This window comes from Anas platyrhynchos, chromosome 5 (genome assembly GCF_047663525.1).
Source record: "Anas platyrhynchos isolate ZD024472 breed Pekin duck chromosome 5, IASCAAS_PekinDuck_T2T, whole genome shotgun sequence".
NCBI classification, from domain to species: Eukaryota; Metazoa; Chordata; class Aves; order Anseriformes; family Anatidae; genus Anas; species Anas platyrhynchos.
This window is the reverse complement of record NC_092591.1, coordinates 4,455,916-4,471,978: the sequence shown is the minus strand read 5'-3', so window position 1 is coordinate 4,471,978 and position 16,063 is coordinate 4,455,916. Positions and strand designations below refer to the sequence as shown.

Below are 16,063 nucleotides of genomic sequence, written 5' to 3'. Positions count from 1 at the left end.
GGCGATACTGCAAATTTTACATTGGGCCTTCCTCCCCATTTTTTCCATATGAATTCTTCCTTGTCCCCACAGCAGCACCGGTGAGGAGATGCTCCTGGGAGCAGACCCACAGCTGGGGAAGGTCTCCAGCACCCTAAACCTGCCCTCACACCTCCACCTTACCGAGCATCCCACCCAGCCCCACAGCAGCTGATTTCCCTGCACATCACCCGTTTTCAACCTCCACATTCAAGGCATTAATTACACCCAGCACAATTATTCTCGCCCTCACACAACAGCCTCCACACCCGCCTGCCCTCCTGCCCCGCTCACGAAACTCCAAATCCTCTGCGCCCAAATTTCCTCTCCATGCAGCCTTTCCCCATTTTGAGCACATTTTTATTTTTCTTTCTTTGATGGATCATTCAAAGGCTTCAACAGCCGTGTTTGGGTTTTTTTTGTAACCTTTTCTGAGCACTGCCTACTGCTCGTGTTTACAGCTGGGGCTTTCGGCTGCTCAACAGTTCCTCCATAAAAGCATTAGCTCCTCGCACTTGGGTTGAATGCTTGGCTTGAAATCGGGGCTTTCTATACCTTTGTATGCATTTTCTGCACCTGACTTGGCTAGACGGCAGCTCGCCGCGTCCTGGGGAGAAATTGCCTCTTCAAGAACATCCGCTGCATTGTTATGATGAATTTTGAAGGAAGAAAATAAAGCGTGCAGAGCCAGCAAGGTAGGAAAAAAGGAGGTCGAAACACTTCAGGGACTCGCACAGCCCTCGCAAGCTCCTGGATGTGGAGTGGGGAGCATTTGCAAGGTGGGCATTGCTTAGGGGAACTCGTTTTCCCCTAATTTACCCTTCCTCGTTGCCTTGCCCACGTTCCCAAGGGACCTGCAGGGTGCCTCCCCTTGGGAAAGGGGCTGGTCCCATCGCACCAAACCAGCAGCCTGTTTCCCATCTTTACCAAGCCCCACAGCCGATTTCTGGCCCTCGGGCTGATTTCTCCCCTTCTCCTCCTCCTCATTTGCTTTCTCATCATGTTTCCCCTTTCGCCTCCATCCTCCCAGCTGCTGCTGTTAGTGCTATTGCCCTCTTCCCTCTGAGCCTTGTTAGGTGCTTACACGAGAGCCGAACTCTCCCAAAATGTCAGGGAGCACCACGCGCTTGAAAACCCAGCCCTGCAGTGCCCTGGAAATCTCACTGATTACTGCAGAGGTTATAAAAACAGGGGAAAATACAGCGAGCCTGGCCTCGGGTGATTCCCAGCTTCCTACAACAGCAAGCAACAGGCAGCAAGGGAGGAGGGAAGCCACATGGGAAGCCAGGATGGGAACATTGCAGGCAATCCTTGGTGCCAGGGGACAAATCCTGCTGTGTAGATGTGAGGATGGCAGCCAGGGAATGGGTCCCAGTAAGCCCTTTCAGCAGGCTGGCCACGATGTTCCCCAGGGCCAAGGGTTTTCTGGGTGCTGCAGCTCCCCTCTGCTGTTGCACAGCATCCCCTGTCCATAAAAAATACCCATCCTAGAAAATGCCCAAGTGGTCCTCCCCTTCTCCTTGCTCCTTGGTCTCTCTTTGCCCCTCTCTCCCTGCTGTTTGCACTCCTATTTTCCCATATCTCCAGAGCAAGCAACCGAGTTCTTCATTTGGGATAGAGGAAGGAGCCTCCATGCAACCCCATCCATAGCCAGAGCTCTCCACCAGCCTTATTAGAGATGAAAAATTAATGACCTTAATCCCAAAAAAAGCCAGATTTCTCCTGTTTTTCCACAACAGCCAACAAGAGAAACAGCCCCTGAAACTTCAGGGCTTTCTTGCAGTAGCTCTTGTTACTGCTGGGGAAAATGGCAGGGGCTGGGGTCTGCGTTTTAAGTGTGTGGACGCACATTGAGAGAGCCCGTGCCACCCCAAGAGAGATTTTGGTCCAAACAGACAAAGAGGAAGAGGGACCTGAAGCGCTGGAGAAGAAGCAGGACCAAATCTTCTGTTTGCCAGCCCGGTGACCTGCTCATCTTTAGTGCTTCTTCTGAATTTTCCCCCTATGTGGGCTGTATGGCCACAAATTGTTGACTTTGCCCCTCTTCAGGACACGTGAGGTTTGAGTTTTATGGACTTGCAGGACAGAGCTCTGCTCACAGCGGGTTTGCTGCCTCCTGAGGAGTTATATTTGCTCTTCCTTTCCCTGCTGTTTCCTTAACCTAAAATAAAACGTCCCAGACTGAAAAAGAAAGAAAAAAAAAGGAGCATGTTTTGCTCCCAGTGTCTGGACAAACATCTCACTTCCCAAGCCCTAAATAGAGCTAATGGGAGCTGACATGAGCTGGTGGGAGCTCGCTGAGATGCTGCAGCTTCAGAGGGTCACGAGAAACGTGGGGCAATGCAGCCCATGGGTCCCCTCCACCCACCCTGCCAGACCCACAGGAGAGGGCAGCCTGGCCGTACCCCATGCCGTGAGCCTTGAAAAAACAGAAAATCAGCCCCCTTGAAAAATCAGCCTTCCCCTGGCTGTCCTTCTGTGCTTCTCATTACGATTGTGTGGCTTTAATTAGCGCAGCCCATGCTGCTCACAGCCCCTCCTCGGGGACAGCTGTGGCTGTAGATATTTATTTCTTCCCACCAAAACCCAACATTTGTGTGCCAGCAACTCTTCTGCTGGGCAAGAGGGCTCCACACTTTGCCTCGGGTGAGAAGCAATGGTCTGGTTCAGCATTTTTGGAGGAGTTTGTAGTTTTTTGTTGGGTTGATGGAGAGGAGCCACCTGCACCATCCTGCACGGGGATGGCACAGCTCCTGTGCCATTTACCGCTTATTTACCACCAGGATTTAAGTTACACACTCAGGGATGGACGTGAAGGGTGCCCAAATTGCACTGACTCAGCTCTGTCCAGCGGGGCTTTCACCTGGGAAGAACAGGCATCATATCCATCAGCCCCAGGGCAAAAGTATTTAAGGGCAAGCTCTTACCCAAGGAGAACCCCACAGTGCTTTCCAAGCTGTCCTTGCAGCCAGCTGGCTGGAAAACAACCCGCACCGAGTGATACCAAGGCTCAGGAGCATTCGGTCCCTGCTCCATTCTGTTTCTCAAGGCAGAGGCCCCTGGGCTGCCCACATGCTCCATGTGCTAAGCCAGGTGCCTGAGCTGCCCAGCGTGCTCTTGTATTTGGGAAAGCCTCGTGATGTTGTCCTAAAATACAGCGATCTGTTTTCGAACCTTTCCTTTGCACAGCTCTTGTCATATAAAGCTTTAAAGGCAGGCTGTAAAAGCAGGGCAATACACCCCCCGATCATTAATGCACTTCCAAAAGGTGTTCTCACTTCTCTGCTTTGCTTTTCACAGCCCAGACGACAAAACGGCTGATGTGAGCAAATCTAAAATTAATCACCTGAGTGTCTTACAGGCTTCCAGGTAACGAGGGCAACTGCAAATTGCTGTCTTTGCGAGATGCACAGACCCTCACAGATTGCTCATCTCCTTGCTCCTCCTGTTTCTGCCGTGGGTTTGTTGCTCTAGGACTAGAGCAAACCTCCTGTCCTTATGTGCGGGTGTGAGAGGCAGAAACTGGGCGGCTTCTCTGCCTCACATGGACAGGAAGAAGCTCGTTAATTAATTAATTAAGAATATTAACACTGTTCTTCTGAAGCAGGTTCTGCACCAGCCAATTCTGCTCCAGCCCTGTTCTTTCTCCAGCAGCCAGGGTGCTCCAGAAACAACCCCAGAGCCAGACAGAGGTGATGAAGCTGAAGAGCTTAGAGGATCACTACTGTGATGAGCATCATTTACACAACAAAATAAAGTGTTTAGATGTGACAGACCAGACAGAAGGGTGCACGGAACTGGAGCCTAACAGGGTGCAGAGCCGCTCTCAGGAGCACGCACCCAGGCTGTCAGAGCTGAGCTATGCGAGGGAAGGAAGAGATTTAAAAATCAAGCATGCATTAAATGGTGAGCAGGCTGGACATCAGACTGCTCTGCCAGCAAGCTCAAAGTCAAAGGTTTCACCTACAAAACTGTCCATGGGTGAAGAATGTCCTGGCGAGAGACCTGCCTCAGACCCAGCCGATGGAGAATTACCGTCTGCAAGCGCACCGCCACTGACTGCTTTGGGAATGAGGGAGGGATTTAAGGGTTTTGTGCGAACCTGAGCACTGGGACGGGCGTGATCCAAACCTCTTGGAGTTCAGAGACACCTTGAACCAGACCCCAGACCAGTCGATCTCCAGAAATCCTTACTGGATTGCGAAGTCCTTTGGGCTGCCAGGGATGTTTGAGCTCACAGGAAGCCTTTGCGAGCAGGGATTAATTTGCGAGAGGAACTGAGAGCTGGAGCTGTAAGCCAGGGCCCTGACCCAGCATGCCAGGCTTCTTTCATTGCCACTGTTCCATAATTATTTGAGCAATGGCTGCGTTTTCCCAGATACTGCCTTGAAAACTGGGGAGAATTTGATCTACGGCTTGGCAGAGGGTGCGCCTGCTGCCTACCTGCAGCAAAGGCAACACTCGCCTGCCAAGAGCATGGTCTGGATTCACTGGGATTCGGGCTGGAATTTGCAATATCCCGTCTGCCAAGCACATATTCAGCTTTATGTGTGCTTTGATTAAAGAGGGGGGAGAAGCCTTTGCCGTAGCTGATGTCTTCTGTTGCCCTGAGAACACCTTTCTGGAGGCTCTTTCCCCGTTTCATCCAGCCTCTTCGTTCTGGCAAGGTTTTCCACCCTGCTGGGTTTCCCAGAGCTGTAAATCAGTGTGGCGTTGGCAGATTTCATGAATCCATCGTGCCCAGCTTTCTCCTGCCTGACTACAAGCAGAGCTCATCTTTTACAGACCACTCCGAGAAACACCGGCAGGGTGAGGACAGGCACCTCGCCACATCTGGAGCTCCTTCCACCCATCCCCGAGGCATTAAGGTTAAACTTTGCAAGCTTCTCCTTGCCTTTCCTTTTTTTTTTTTGCCACAGAACAGGTAAATCTGTATTGCTCCGACTTCTCACAGCACCTCCGGGCTGTGAAAACCATCCACCAGGAAGCATTTGCCAAAGCTCTCCATCTCCAGCATCCCGGCCGCGTGCCGTAAGCACTTGTAATCCTGGATACTGGAAACAAGGGTCTGTACGTGGTGCCTCTGCAAACCAGATGTCTGTAAATTTAAAATCAGTTACAGGATGTTGTTCCTCATTTATCCCATATATTTTCAGTGGAGACAAGAGGACAGGCACTCCGCAGGTGCCCTGAGGAGTCGGCTCCCCATCAGACTGCACATTCTCCTAGAGAATATGCCCTTACTAGCAGTTACTTATTGGCTTCAGGAGATAAATGCAGACACCAGGAGCGCCGTATTTTCTTGCCTTTCCAACAAAACATGTAAGGAAGCAGCAGTGTAAAAGACTCCTGTGCAAAGCTTACCTTAGGGCAGCACCTGGGGCTATGACGTGTCCCAGCTGGGTCCTTTCCTACCAAACCCACTCCCGATGTTTCCCTTTTCCTGTCATCACCCCCTTTCTATTCAAAGGCTGGAGGCTTTCCAGACCAGCTTGGGGTCACTTTTTGTGGCCATCCAGGAGGCAGGAGAGGGGCAGCTTTGCCTGGGACAACTTGTGGCCTCCCTGGCCCCAGCACCACTCAGTCCCTGTGCAACCCTGTCCCATCAGTGCAGTGCCTTACAACAAAATCATAAAAACACAGACTCACAGGCTGGTTTGGGCTGGCAGGGACCTCACAGCCCATCTAATCCCAGCCCCTGCCATGGGTAGAGACCCCTCCCACCAGCCCAGGCTGCCCCCAGCCCCATCCAGCCTGGCCTTGGGCACTGCCAGGGATGGGGCAGCCACAGCTCCTGGGGGCAGCCTGCGCCAGGGCCTCACCACCCTCTGAGGGAAGAATTTCTTCCTCAGATCTAACCTAAACCTACCCACTTTTAGCTGAAAACCATTGCTCCTTGTCCCACCAAGGGGATTCTCTCACACACGGGATGCTGCAGATGGCATCCATTCAGGGCCAGCACAGGCAGCATCCCCCTGCTTTTGGCATCCCCTCTTTTCTGGAGCTGAGCAGAGGTCGGTTTCCAATCGGTTCCCCAAGTGTCTTCATTAGAGGCTTCTCAGAGGCTCCAGGCTGCTGCAGCACGGCCTCTGCCAGCTCCACGGTGGACAGGAGAACCCTGCAGGCTCGGTGTGCTTGGTCTGAGAGCAGGGAGACTGGCTTAGAGCTCTCCAGTCTGGACACCATTTATCATAAACTCCTAAAGCTCCTTTTTTCCCCAGCCTAACCCAATCCAGCACATTTGTTACTCGGCTAAGATCCAGCAAAGAGTTTTATTTTGAATGCCAACAGCAAATTTTTATGACCACAAAATAAACCTTGAAATATGATATGTTTAGATAAGCAATGGGAATGCTAAGAGACTCTCGGCAAATTGAATCAAGAGGTGTGAACAGCTCTGCTTAAAGGACATTCAAAAATAATGGCACCGGGGCTGTGCTGCGAGTTCCAGGAGGAAATATGCTGGAGGCAACAGTCAGCAGACCATAATAATGCTCTTTGAATTATGGCTCTGCAAAGATGAGCTATAAAGGAGCAAGAGGAGACGCATAACGAGCAGTCCTGAAGCGAGGGCGAGGTCCCAGAAGTTCAGGCCCCAAAGAGATGCCCCAAACCTGCCTCCCAAAGGCTCCTTCCAGAGCTCCTGAGTGGCACAACCAGATTGGAAGAGACACGACGAATCCCAAGGGGCATGAACATGAGCTATAGCCTCTGCTCTCTTATCCAGGGCTCCTCAAAAGGCTGCGGTGGCCACAGCATTGGTCTTCTTCCCTAGGTGCTACACAGCCCAAGAAATCCCAGATGTGGTTTCAAGACATTCAGCAGCCCTTGACAAAGCTGCAGGGCTGTTGTGGGTTCTCACTGCTAATGCAGAACAACACAAATGCTGAAGATTATTATGGTTGAGCATTTAGCAAAGCTCAACATCTGCCCAGAAAAGAAAACAGGAGACACTTTCAGGACATCACCTGGCTCCTGAGTTCCCCCTGACGCCAGGCTCAGGCACCAGGGCGGCACCCCCTGATGTTCAGACAATGCTGAGTGGGCAAACACCCTGCCCAGACGATGACCTGCCCTCAAGCAGGCTTTTTGCCATCCCAGGGCTGAATTGCAGCTGCGGCACAGCCCCAAGCCCAAACCATTGTCAATCCGGATACCCCAGGGGGTGAGGATGCTGCGGCTCACGTCCTCCATCCCCGCCTGTCCTCCCCTCTCTCTGCCTTCTTCCCCTGGGGATTTGGGGTCACCGGCTTTATTTCTGAAGCAACCTCGTGGTTGGGCTTCAGCCCAGCTGAGCAAACCAGTAACAAGCTCAGCCAGTGGTGTTTGTGCAGGGGGCAGAGCTCAGCTGTGCATTAGCAGAGCCTTCTCGGGGGGGTCGTTGGCGACGGGGATGAACTCCCCCAGGAGCCGTCGCAGACCTCCCCATCGCGTGCAGAGGCCGTTCTGCTCACGTCGGGAAGCCAAAACAACACGTTCTCAAATTAACAGGGAGCAAACCACACAAACACTGCCCCGGAGGGGAGAACGAGGCGGCACACACCTACCAGATGCCGGCCACTTGGCTCCAGGCGCAACTCGGGGGCACTCGGTGCTGCAGCGAGGAGCGAGGAGCTGTAAAATAAATCTGGGCTTCGACTGCCCGATGCTTTGCTGTAACAGTGATGTTGCCAAAGGGAACAGGAATCAGTGTGGCTTACCCCCAAATTCAGGTGCACCGCTCGGCAGGGTTAATATTTCAATTAAAGCCCCGGGTTCTGGAGTCAGCGCGGTGATGGAGAGGGCTCCACTCTTCATTTTATAACCAAGTTCAGCCCCTGAAGCCTGAACTGGAGCTGGAAACACAGAGTCTTAAATATTTTAACAAATCCATATTTTGAAGCCAGACCCAAGGGCAAAGTTAAAGCCACCCCAAATTGCCCCGTGCACACCTCCAAGGCACAGAAATATTCTGGCACTGAGACCCTGCCCGGGTGTCCTGAGCCTTGCGTTGGCTTTCACTGTGAATTTTGTGAAGGAATGAGCCCGAGCCTGGGACTCCTCTCTATTTTAATCCTGTTCCATCACTCCCAGCAAGAACCAGACAAGCAGCCCCAAGAAATGCCTCAGAAAGTCTGGAGGACAAAAATAAATGCCCAGACTGTGGTTAGAGGGGCTGAGCTTGGCCAAGCCAGCTTGGGCTGGAAAACAAGCGGGCTGTTTTCTTTTAAAATAACTCCGGTGCCCCAAGACACAGAAATGCTGTCCCGTGAAAGTGTGGCTACAAAAGGCAAGGGAGGAGGACAGGGATGGACAACCCTGGCCTGGATGCACCCAAAACTGAAGCTGCCATAATCCCGGGTGCTACATCAAAGTGCTTCCTTCTTTCCCTTCTGCATCCTCCTTGCCCTCCTCCTCCCTCGAAGTCTGTACCTGGATGAGCCAAAAATAAGCTCGGAAATTCTGCTTTTGCCAAACTTGAGCCACCCACAGGTTCTTTGCTCCCCTTATCCCCCAGATGCTTAAATCGTGCAGGTTAAAATGAACCAGATGGATATGATAAAAGCTGACAAAGCAAAACTTGTGGCATCTCCAGTCCCAGTGGAGGTAAAAACTGACCCCATCGATGCTCTCCAAGCCAACACACGGAATTAAGCAACCCATGGCCAGATTTGGGCCAGGCTGTACCTCCAGCTGGCCTTGCTGGCAAAGCAACCTCCTCCTGCTCTTTGTCTACTACAAATAAAGCCACAGCCCACCTAAACTCTTCCAAACTCTTGGTGGCTCTTAAGAAATTCATGCAACCCTTAGTAGTCAAAATAATGAGATTGTCTCCTAATGTGAGATTTCCTTTGCAGGATAAAGTACACCTAAGGGCTGCTGCTGTAATTCTCTCATACTAAGCTGATTAAATGCTGAGGAGTTAGAGCCTTTTACAATTTTATTACATTAGATTCCAGAGATGAAATGAATAGAAATGACCAGACACTGAAGGAGGCAGAAATCTGTGTCCGCAGATTTTCGAGGCTATAAATTACATTCAGCCAGTATAGCTAGGTGTCTGCAAGAACAAATCTAATAATAGAGTGTCCGTCTGTTCGACAATATGGATAAACTTGGGCTATCGGTATCGTACAGCATTAAAAGGGGAATTACAAGCAGGACCACAGAGAACAAGTAAAGGTCGCCGGATCCCAAGGATTCGTGCCATCCACCCGAGGAAGATCAGCAGCCATAAGTACTGCTTAGCAACTGACTGCAGGCTCTTATTACCACCGCTAATTACTTGTGGTGAGAGATGAAGGCTGGCTGGGCTGGACAGGGGAATCGACATTACAAATCCATCGTCCCTGCCCAAAAGCTCTGAGCTGGATCCAGCTGGAGCACATCTGTATATACAGGCTTGTTACGTCCTAGATTTGGCTGAGATTGGAGAGAAATGAGGATTGCAGCCCCCCTGAAGGAGCCTGGATGCCTCTCAAAATCAAGGCAGGAACAGCAATATGCTTCTAGACATGGATTGAGACGAGGTTTTGACTTTGGGTGATTTGTCTCCTTTCAATAGGCTCTGACCTACATGAGGCAGCTGGGGAGGGCGATTAGCACCAAGGCTCCTGATTCTTGAGCTCCTTCCCGTCTCCCTTCTCAAAGAAAGATGGATTCAAAAACCACTTCCAGCCATCTTTCGTGCACGCTTTTGGTTCAGTATTGGCCACACGACCTGGTTTGTAGTCACCAGACGGGGTAATTTATGCAAGTGATCAACAAAGCAGCCAGTGTGAGTCGTGCGACCTAATGTACAATGTGAAATTCGAGGGATATTCATGCACCGATGCTTTACATTTTTTCTCTGGGCACTGCCGTCAGCAAAACGCTCCGGTATTCAGATGAGGGTCCTACGAAAGGTCAAATTGAAATTTGCTTGCATATCTGAACAAATATTTGTGAACAATTTTCCCCATTATTCTCTAAGCTTTACATATGGCCCATTCAGCTGAGAAGAGTGGTCCTTTTCAGGCTGTCAGGAGGGATTGCAATGACTTAAAAGCAGCCTGAAAGCAATTAAGAAGCCGACTATTCAAATGCATTTTCTGCAAACAAAAGTTTATTTGCTATATATAGATAAATGCTGCCAGTGGGCTAATTTGGAAGCATTGTTGATTACCCATTGTAATGAGGCCTATTACATAATTAAAAGAGTTTTCTCCTAACTGCATTTTGCTGCTAATTAACATTTTATGCCATCTACAATGGACACTTTGGGCTGCATCAAAGACATTATTATGCAATTTTATCCTACGAGCAGCCTATGAATTATTAATTAATATTAAATCTGTTGATTAAAGGGTAATTTGTAAGTAAGCCAGTCATAACTACGAACATGCTTGGCCCATAAGTATTCCCCTGAAATCAGCTCCAAAATTACACGGACTAAACAAAAGGTTAACCAAAAAAAATAAACAACAACATCCAAAAGGTTTGAGAGTGTGAAACATGGGATACCGGGAGAATTTATTTACAAGGACCTCTGATGTTTCTCCAGAAATTCCAGTTGCTGGCGTTTTAATTAAATAGAGTCTTCTGAGATGCTCCGTCATGTCCCGGCAGGATGCACGACGTGAAGGCAATGCAGTCCTCACTCACAGCCCTTGCTCTTCGTGCACATCAAATAACGACAAAGCCACACTGCACAGGTTCACCACAACCTGGAATTTTGGGTCAGGAAATGCCCATCCCTGGGGCATGGCTGGGATCGGGAAGTATCTAAAGAGATGCCTTTGCTGCAGCATCACCTTAAAAATTAAATGTGGGCCAGACCAGGGCTGAACATGGGGACATATTCAAAATAGGAAAATGGAGCAAGTCACCCTGAAATGTCACACTCAGGGCATCACCAAAGGCCAGCACCCTGCAGCCAGGGCTCATCCATCATACTCCGAGGCACGGCACTGTCCCGTGGCTCCAAGGCAAAGCCACAGCCCCACGCGTCCTCCCCAGCCCCAGCATCTGCTCAGCGCTGCTGCAGCCCCTTTGTGCTCAGGCTCACCCCGGGTGCACCCCGTCTCGAGGTCGGGAACACTATAATAGCGATAGCAATAGCAATAACAGCACTGATAATAACAGCAATAATCAAAATAATCATTGTCATCATCACCGCCATCATCCAGCAGCCTGCTGATGCGCATGCTGTACCGCAGGGAGAGGCAGCCAGGCTGCTTTTTCTCCAGCCTGGCAGGAGAAACGACCCGCAGCTCTCTTGTTTACCACCACGAGCAGGCTGCGGGAGTGCCACGTGTTACCAGGATGCAATCAAGCCCTGTGTTTTAATTATAATGGGGGGAACATGGTGGGAAGCACGCCGGGGGTGTTTGCAGCACGGCGCAGTCCTGACTCTGTGCAGTGGCTCGTGATGCATCTCACACCCAGTGTGAGCAGAGCGGCACATGACTCGGGTGAGAAAAGTAGCAAAATAGGTCAAAAATAGAAAAATAGGTCAAGCAGACAGCCACGCTTCAGCTCTCGGACATACGCAGATGTCTTGGATGGAAAGGGCATTCTGAAGGCTAACAGGGGACCCATGACATCCCTGCCTCAAAACCAAATCTAGCATATTCCCACTCTCAAAAAAAAAGGTGAAAATGACCCAAATTTCTGGCTGAAACAGATCCCAGTGCTGAAGGTCACTGCCCTGTCCATCCTCACTGCAGTAGCTGCTCTCATGGACTCACCCCCCTGCGAGCCTGCATCAATTAGTCGCTGCCTTCCTCCCAAGAAATGTACACAGAGGAAATAATAGTTTGAATTCATAAGCCCTTGGATACCGAGATAATTAACGAGAGCGTTAACTATAGAGACGTGCAGGAAGATACAGCTATGTTTACATCAGCCTTTCCCATTGTGTTTTCCTCGCATTGCCTTCTCCCATTACCCTGGAAGACCTGATGCGGAGCTCCTCGCAGTTATGCAGAAATGAAGCCAGACAGTTCCCGAGGTTTACAGCTCATAGAGGACCTGGAAGGCTTTTCTTTACAAGACTTAAAGTAATTTTGAAGAAGGCAGACTGGAGGAAAGGGGTGATTGCATCATTTCTTTGCGCTGTGTGGAGTCATCTCACCTTTGGCTAGACGTTTTGCACTTTGGATTAACCGACAGCTCCGTGGGAAGCAGAAGGTATCAGCGACACAGTCTCTCACTGCTTTGGGTGCTTTTCTTTGGTCCCCAGCACCTTCAGCCCTGCCAGACCCCAAAATCAAGGAGTTGCTTCCCAAAACTGCAGGGACACTCATGCGGCAGTCCATGGGAGCTGCGCCGTCCAGAGGCCATCTTCTTCCCTGGCACACTTCTGGCCATCAGGGCTGCAGAGGGAAGCAGGAAAACATCAACTGGTTGCACAACCAGAAGAAAAAGAGCCTATTAAATGCTGTTTTTCAGATTTTAGAAGCAGTCTCTCCTGGCTAATTTCTGCTTTGTGACTGTAGGAAAGTGGAGAGCATTGGGGTCACCCATCCACCACCCGACGCGGCTCCAGCCTCAGCATTTCCACTCCTCCCTGATAGCTCTCCCAACGAGACTGACCCCTTCATTTTCAAAGCCACAAAAACACGGACAGCAGCCTCCTCTCCCACCCCTGCAGGCTCTCCGGGTGGTGAAAGCCATGCCATATTTCCTCCTTCTGCCAGACGAGGCTGTGCACTTTCTGACCCGGGCCACTGGCAGAAAGCCAGGCCAGCCCGTGGACTGCAGCATTTATTTTTTTTTTAAATAAACATTTCGCTATGTGAAGGCCTATAAATACCCGGGCGGTTCACTGCAGATTTACCACTCTCCATTTTTCTGATCTCAGCGCTGACGCTCAAAGTTCAGCCCCCCCCCTCCAAATTAATACACAGCAGTAGCTTTGCATGTCAATTAGAGCGAGAAGGTTATTCTCGGGCCCGACCTCGGAGATCAAGTGCTAATGCACTACAGGAAAACGCGGTGATTTATCACCCAAACTCCAGCAAGGAGCACTTTTCCCTACGAGGAGGGCTCGCCATAACTTACGTGGCACGATCAGTCATTTCTTGGCCTTCATCGCGGGGGCACTCATGGTATTGCGTCCGTGTGCAGGAGCATTGAGCCCCCCGATGATGATTGAATGCAGCGTGTTGTTATTCATTTTATGGTCATAGCTTCGCGCCCCGGTCATGGAGCCAGACCCAGTCGTGGAGAACAACAGACCTTGTGCACGGAGACTTTGTGGCTGGAGGATGTGCTGCGTTTTCATGGCAAATTGTTACAGGGCTGCTGGATAGGGCACTGGGTAAAGGAAGAGAAAGTGAAGTGGTGAACAGTTATGGCTGGAAGTGGTCAAAATGCAATGTTTTTAAGCCATCCTGCTGCCACGTGTCGTGCTTATTGGTAATCCCAGGGGGGTCAGGCTATGGCACAGAGCAGGAGTTGCCACCATCAGCCTCTCCTGAGCTGTAAAAGCAGCCCCACGCACGGCTGTGTCACAAATTGGTGGCTGGGCTCCCTAAGGGCCAGGACGAGCAGGCTGGGCGCATGTCCCACAGCTGCAAGGACAAGATTCGGAAAGCCCTGCTGGAGCCAAGCTTAGCTGAGAATGGTCTTTATAGGGAATATTTGGAGGTGAAAAGGAAAACTTAAAAAAATATATCTTAATTTACCATCTTGGCTTTCCTGCTCTTTCGCTTTTTTCCCTCCTTTCCTCCTGCTTCCCAGTGAAGCAGAGCAATTTGCTCTGGAAGCAGCAGTGGGAGAGGACTCACGGGCAGGCAGGGCTCTCTGGCCAGAGAGCTCTCCACGTGCCGCTGCGCTTTGAGGAGCACGGCACCATCCCAGGTGCCCGTCAGGGTGGCTCAGAGCCTTGTTTGCCTTTTCTCCCCAATTGCATATTCATCTGCTTCATCTGTAAATCCCCGGAGCCTCGTTTGTCCAATTAGTGCTCGCTGAGTCTCTCGCTGCTGGCAAATAATAGGCTCTTCCATGCGCTATTGCATTACCCGAAAGAAAATTACTCAGTGGCTCAGAGCTGAGCATCTCGGTGCCACGAGTCATGGAAGGGAGGGGAGGCAGCTCCTGCCCTTCAGCCCGCCCTGGCACGAGCCCTGATGGGGTCATTTCAGTGCTGGTTTGGTATTCTGGGAACTGGGCTGGGAGAAAACCCTGCCATGAACAAACTGCGTTGGCTCCATCCCTCCCCATCACCCCGTTGCAGGGGCTGTAGCATCCCGCAGCTCCTCGGCAGCATTTTTGCTTTGCTCCCCATCACTGCTGCTGAAAGTTAATCTGCGCCTCCCCTCCAGCCAGACCTTTTGCAGAAGAATAAATCATTTGAGTGGGTTAAAAAAGACTCCCAAGCATTTGAAGAATGAGGACGCATTTGGGGCCAAAAAAAAAAAAAAAAAAAAAAAAACATAATGAAAACTTATTTTTTTCCTCCTCCGCCTGCTGGTGCGGTGACTCCAGCAGCGAGAAGGCTGTTAGCACCACCAGCATCAATATTGGAGGTACAGGTGGAAATTAAGCTACTGACCTTGACTTTTTGGGGCTGGGGTACCTAACTCCACAGCAGGGCATCTTGCTGGGGACCCATTACGTGGCCAAAAACTCAGCATCCAGATTCAGGAGCAAGGAGAGTGATATAACTGATGAAATCACCCGTGCTGGGACATAGCAGGACCACAGAGCTCTGGTTTTCTTTCCTCCAGCCTGACATTCAGGCAAGGCTTATATATATTCCTTGACAGAGGTTTGTGAGCAATTTGACCTGTGCTAATTCCTCACCCTGGCTGGGAGCGTGCTGCACACCAGAAATCAATCTGCCCGCTCGATTCCCTGTCCAGCTGCATGCAGTTCCTTCAGAGGAGGCGAGCGAGTCCTTCCCTGATTTATCATACAACTCTAATAAGTGCATTTTATAGTTTAGGTCATATCCTTTCACGACTGCCGTTATTTTAGACTGGCTTTATAGCCAAAAAAATGTGTCGTAAAAGTGTCTTTCTGGAGTGGAGTCAATTAGCCCTCAGCTCAAGCCCCCCTCAAGACTTGGAAAGAAGGAATTTTGTTTGTCAGTGGCAAACGAGGCACCCAGGTGACGATGTAAGTGCCTGCAAGAGGTGTCTAATGCAATTACAGCTGCAGCTGGAGTGTGTTGAGCCCAACATTGCTCGCTCCCCAGGATGGGATGGGTGTGCTGCCCATTTGCAGCTTGCCAAATCACATCCCTGGTGAGGGTCCTGTGCCCACAGGCCTGCCCTTGGCTTGATTTCAGCTTTACACGGGTGTAAAGGAGAACAGAACAGGGCTCAGACCTGCTGGAAGATCATCCATCCACCAGTCAGCTTGGTATCAAGAAAATTCAAAGTTTCATCAAATATTTCAGTGGACGTCAGCTCGAAGCCTTTGTTCTTCTCCGGAACTGGAAATAAGCCAGAGTCAGAAATACCCACCCAAATTTCGGAATAATCTGACCTAAAACCAGGAGTTCAACCTAAAGCAGAGATTGATCCAAGTATAACCTCCAGATCCAAACCCACCTGGCCTTTCGGGACAGCCTGGCACAGGAGCTAACAGCATTTTGGGAGACCTTTTTGACACGATGCCGGTCTGTACCCTGGTGCGAGGACCAGGGACCTTTCCAGCAGGAGACCAGAGGGTGATATGGGGACAAGCCCATCCTCTAGCTTTTAAAACTGTGTTTCCAGCTGGTACAGACGGGGAAGAAGGAGCTCTATATTTAAAAGCCATCTCAAATTAGCGAACATGAGCCAAGCCAGACTGAAGGATTAAATAAGCCAAAGGCTGACGGTGCCTGTTAACCTGCTCTAAGTGGTTGCACGCTAGGTCTGTTCTGCTCTTCCAGCAAACATCTCCCTGTCAGATCCGAAGCCAGGAGATTTCACCACTCCGACGTGCTCTGAGGTCTGCCTTCACCACGAGGATCCCATCTCCCTCTTCCCTTTGCTTTAGCACAGAAAGAAGCAGAGACCCACCTACAGAGGACGCGTTTCCCTGCTTTTCTGTACCCCAGAGGCACGGTAAGGAAGAGCTATGAGCCACC

At 50.6% G+C, this 16,063-nt stretch overlaps 1 long non-coding RNA gene across 1 annotated transcript; it reads right to left on the bottom strand.

Annotated features, from left to right (window-relative positions):
* Nucleotides 1–7,867: 7,867 nt before the first annotated feature.
* LOC106020016 (uncharacterized) lies at nt 7,868–15,038 on the bottom strand. Its single transcript, XR_001195322.5, has 4 exons — nt 14,537–15,038; nt 13,042–13,296; nt 10,518–12,353; nt 7,868–9,893 (listed from the first exon to the last, which is right to left on the bottom strand). It is a non-coding gene; the product is annotated as an uncharacterized lncRNA (long non-coding RNA).
* Nucleotides 15,039–16,063: the final 1,025 nt, after the last annotated feature.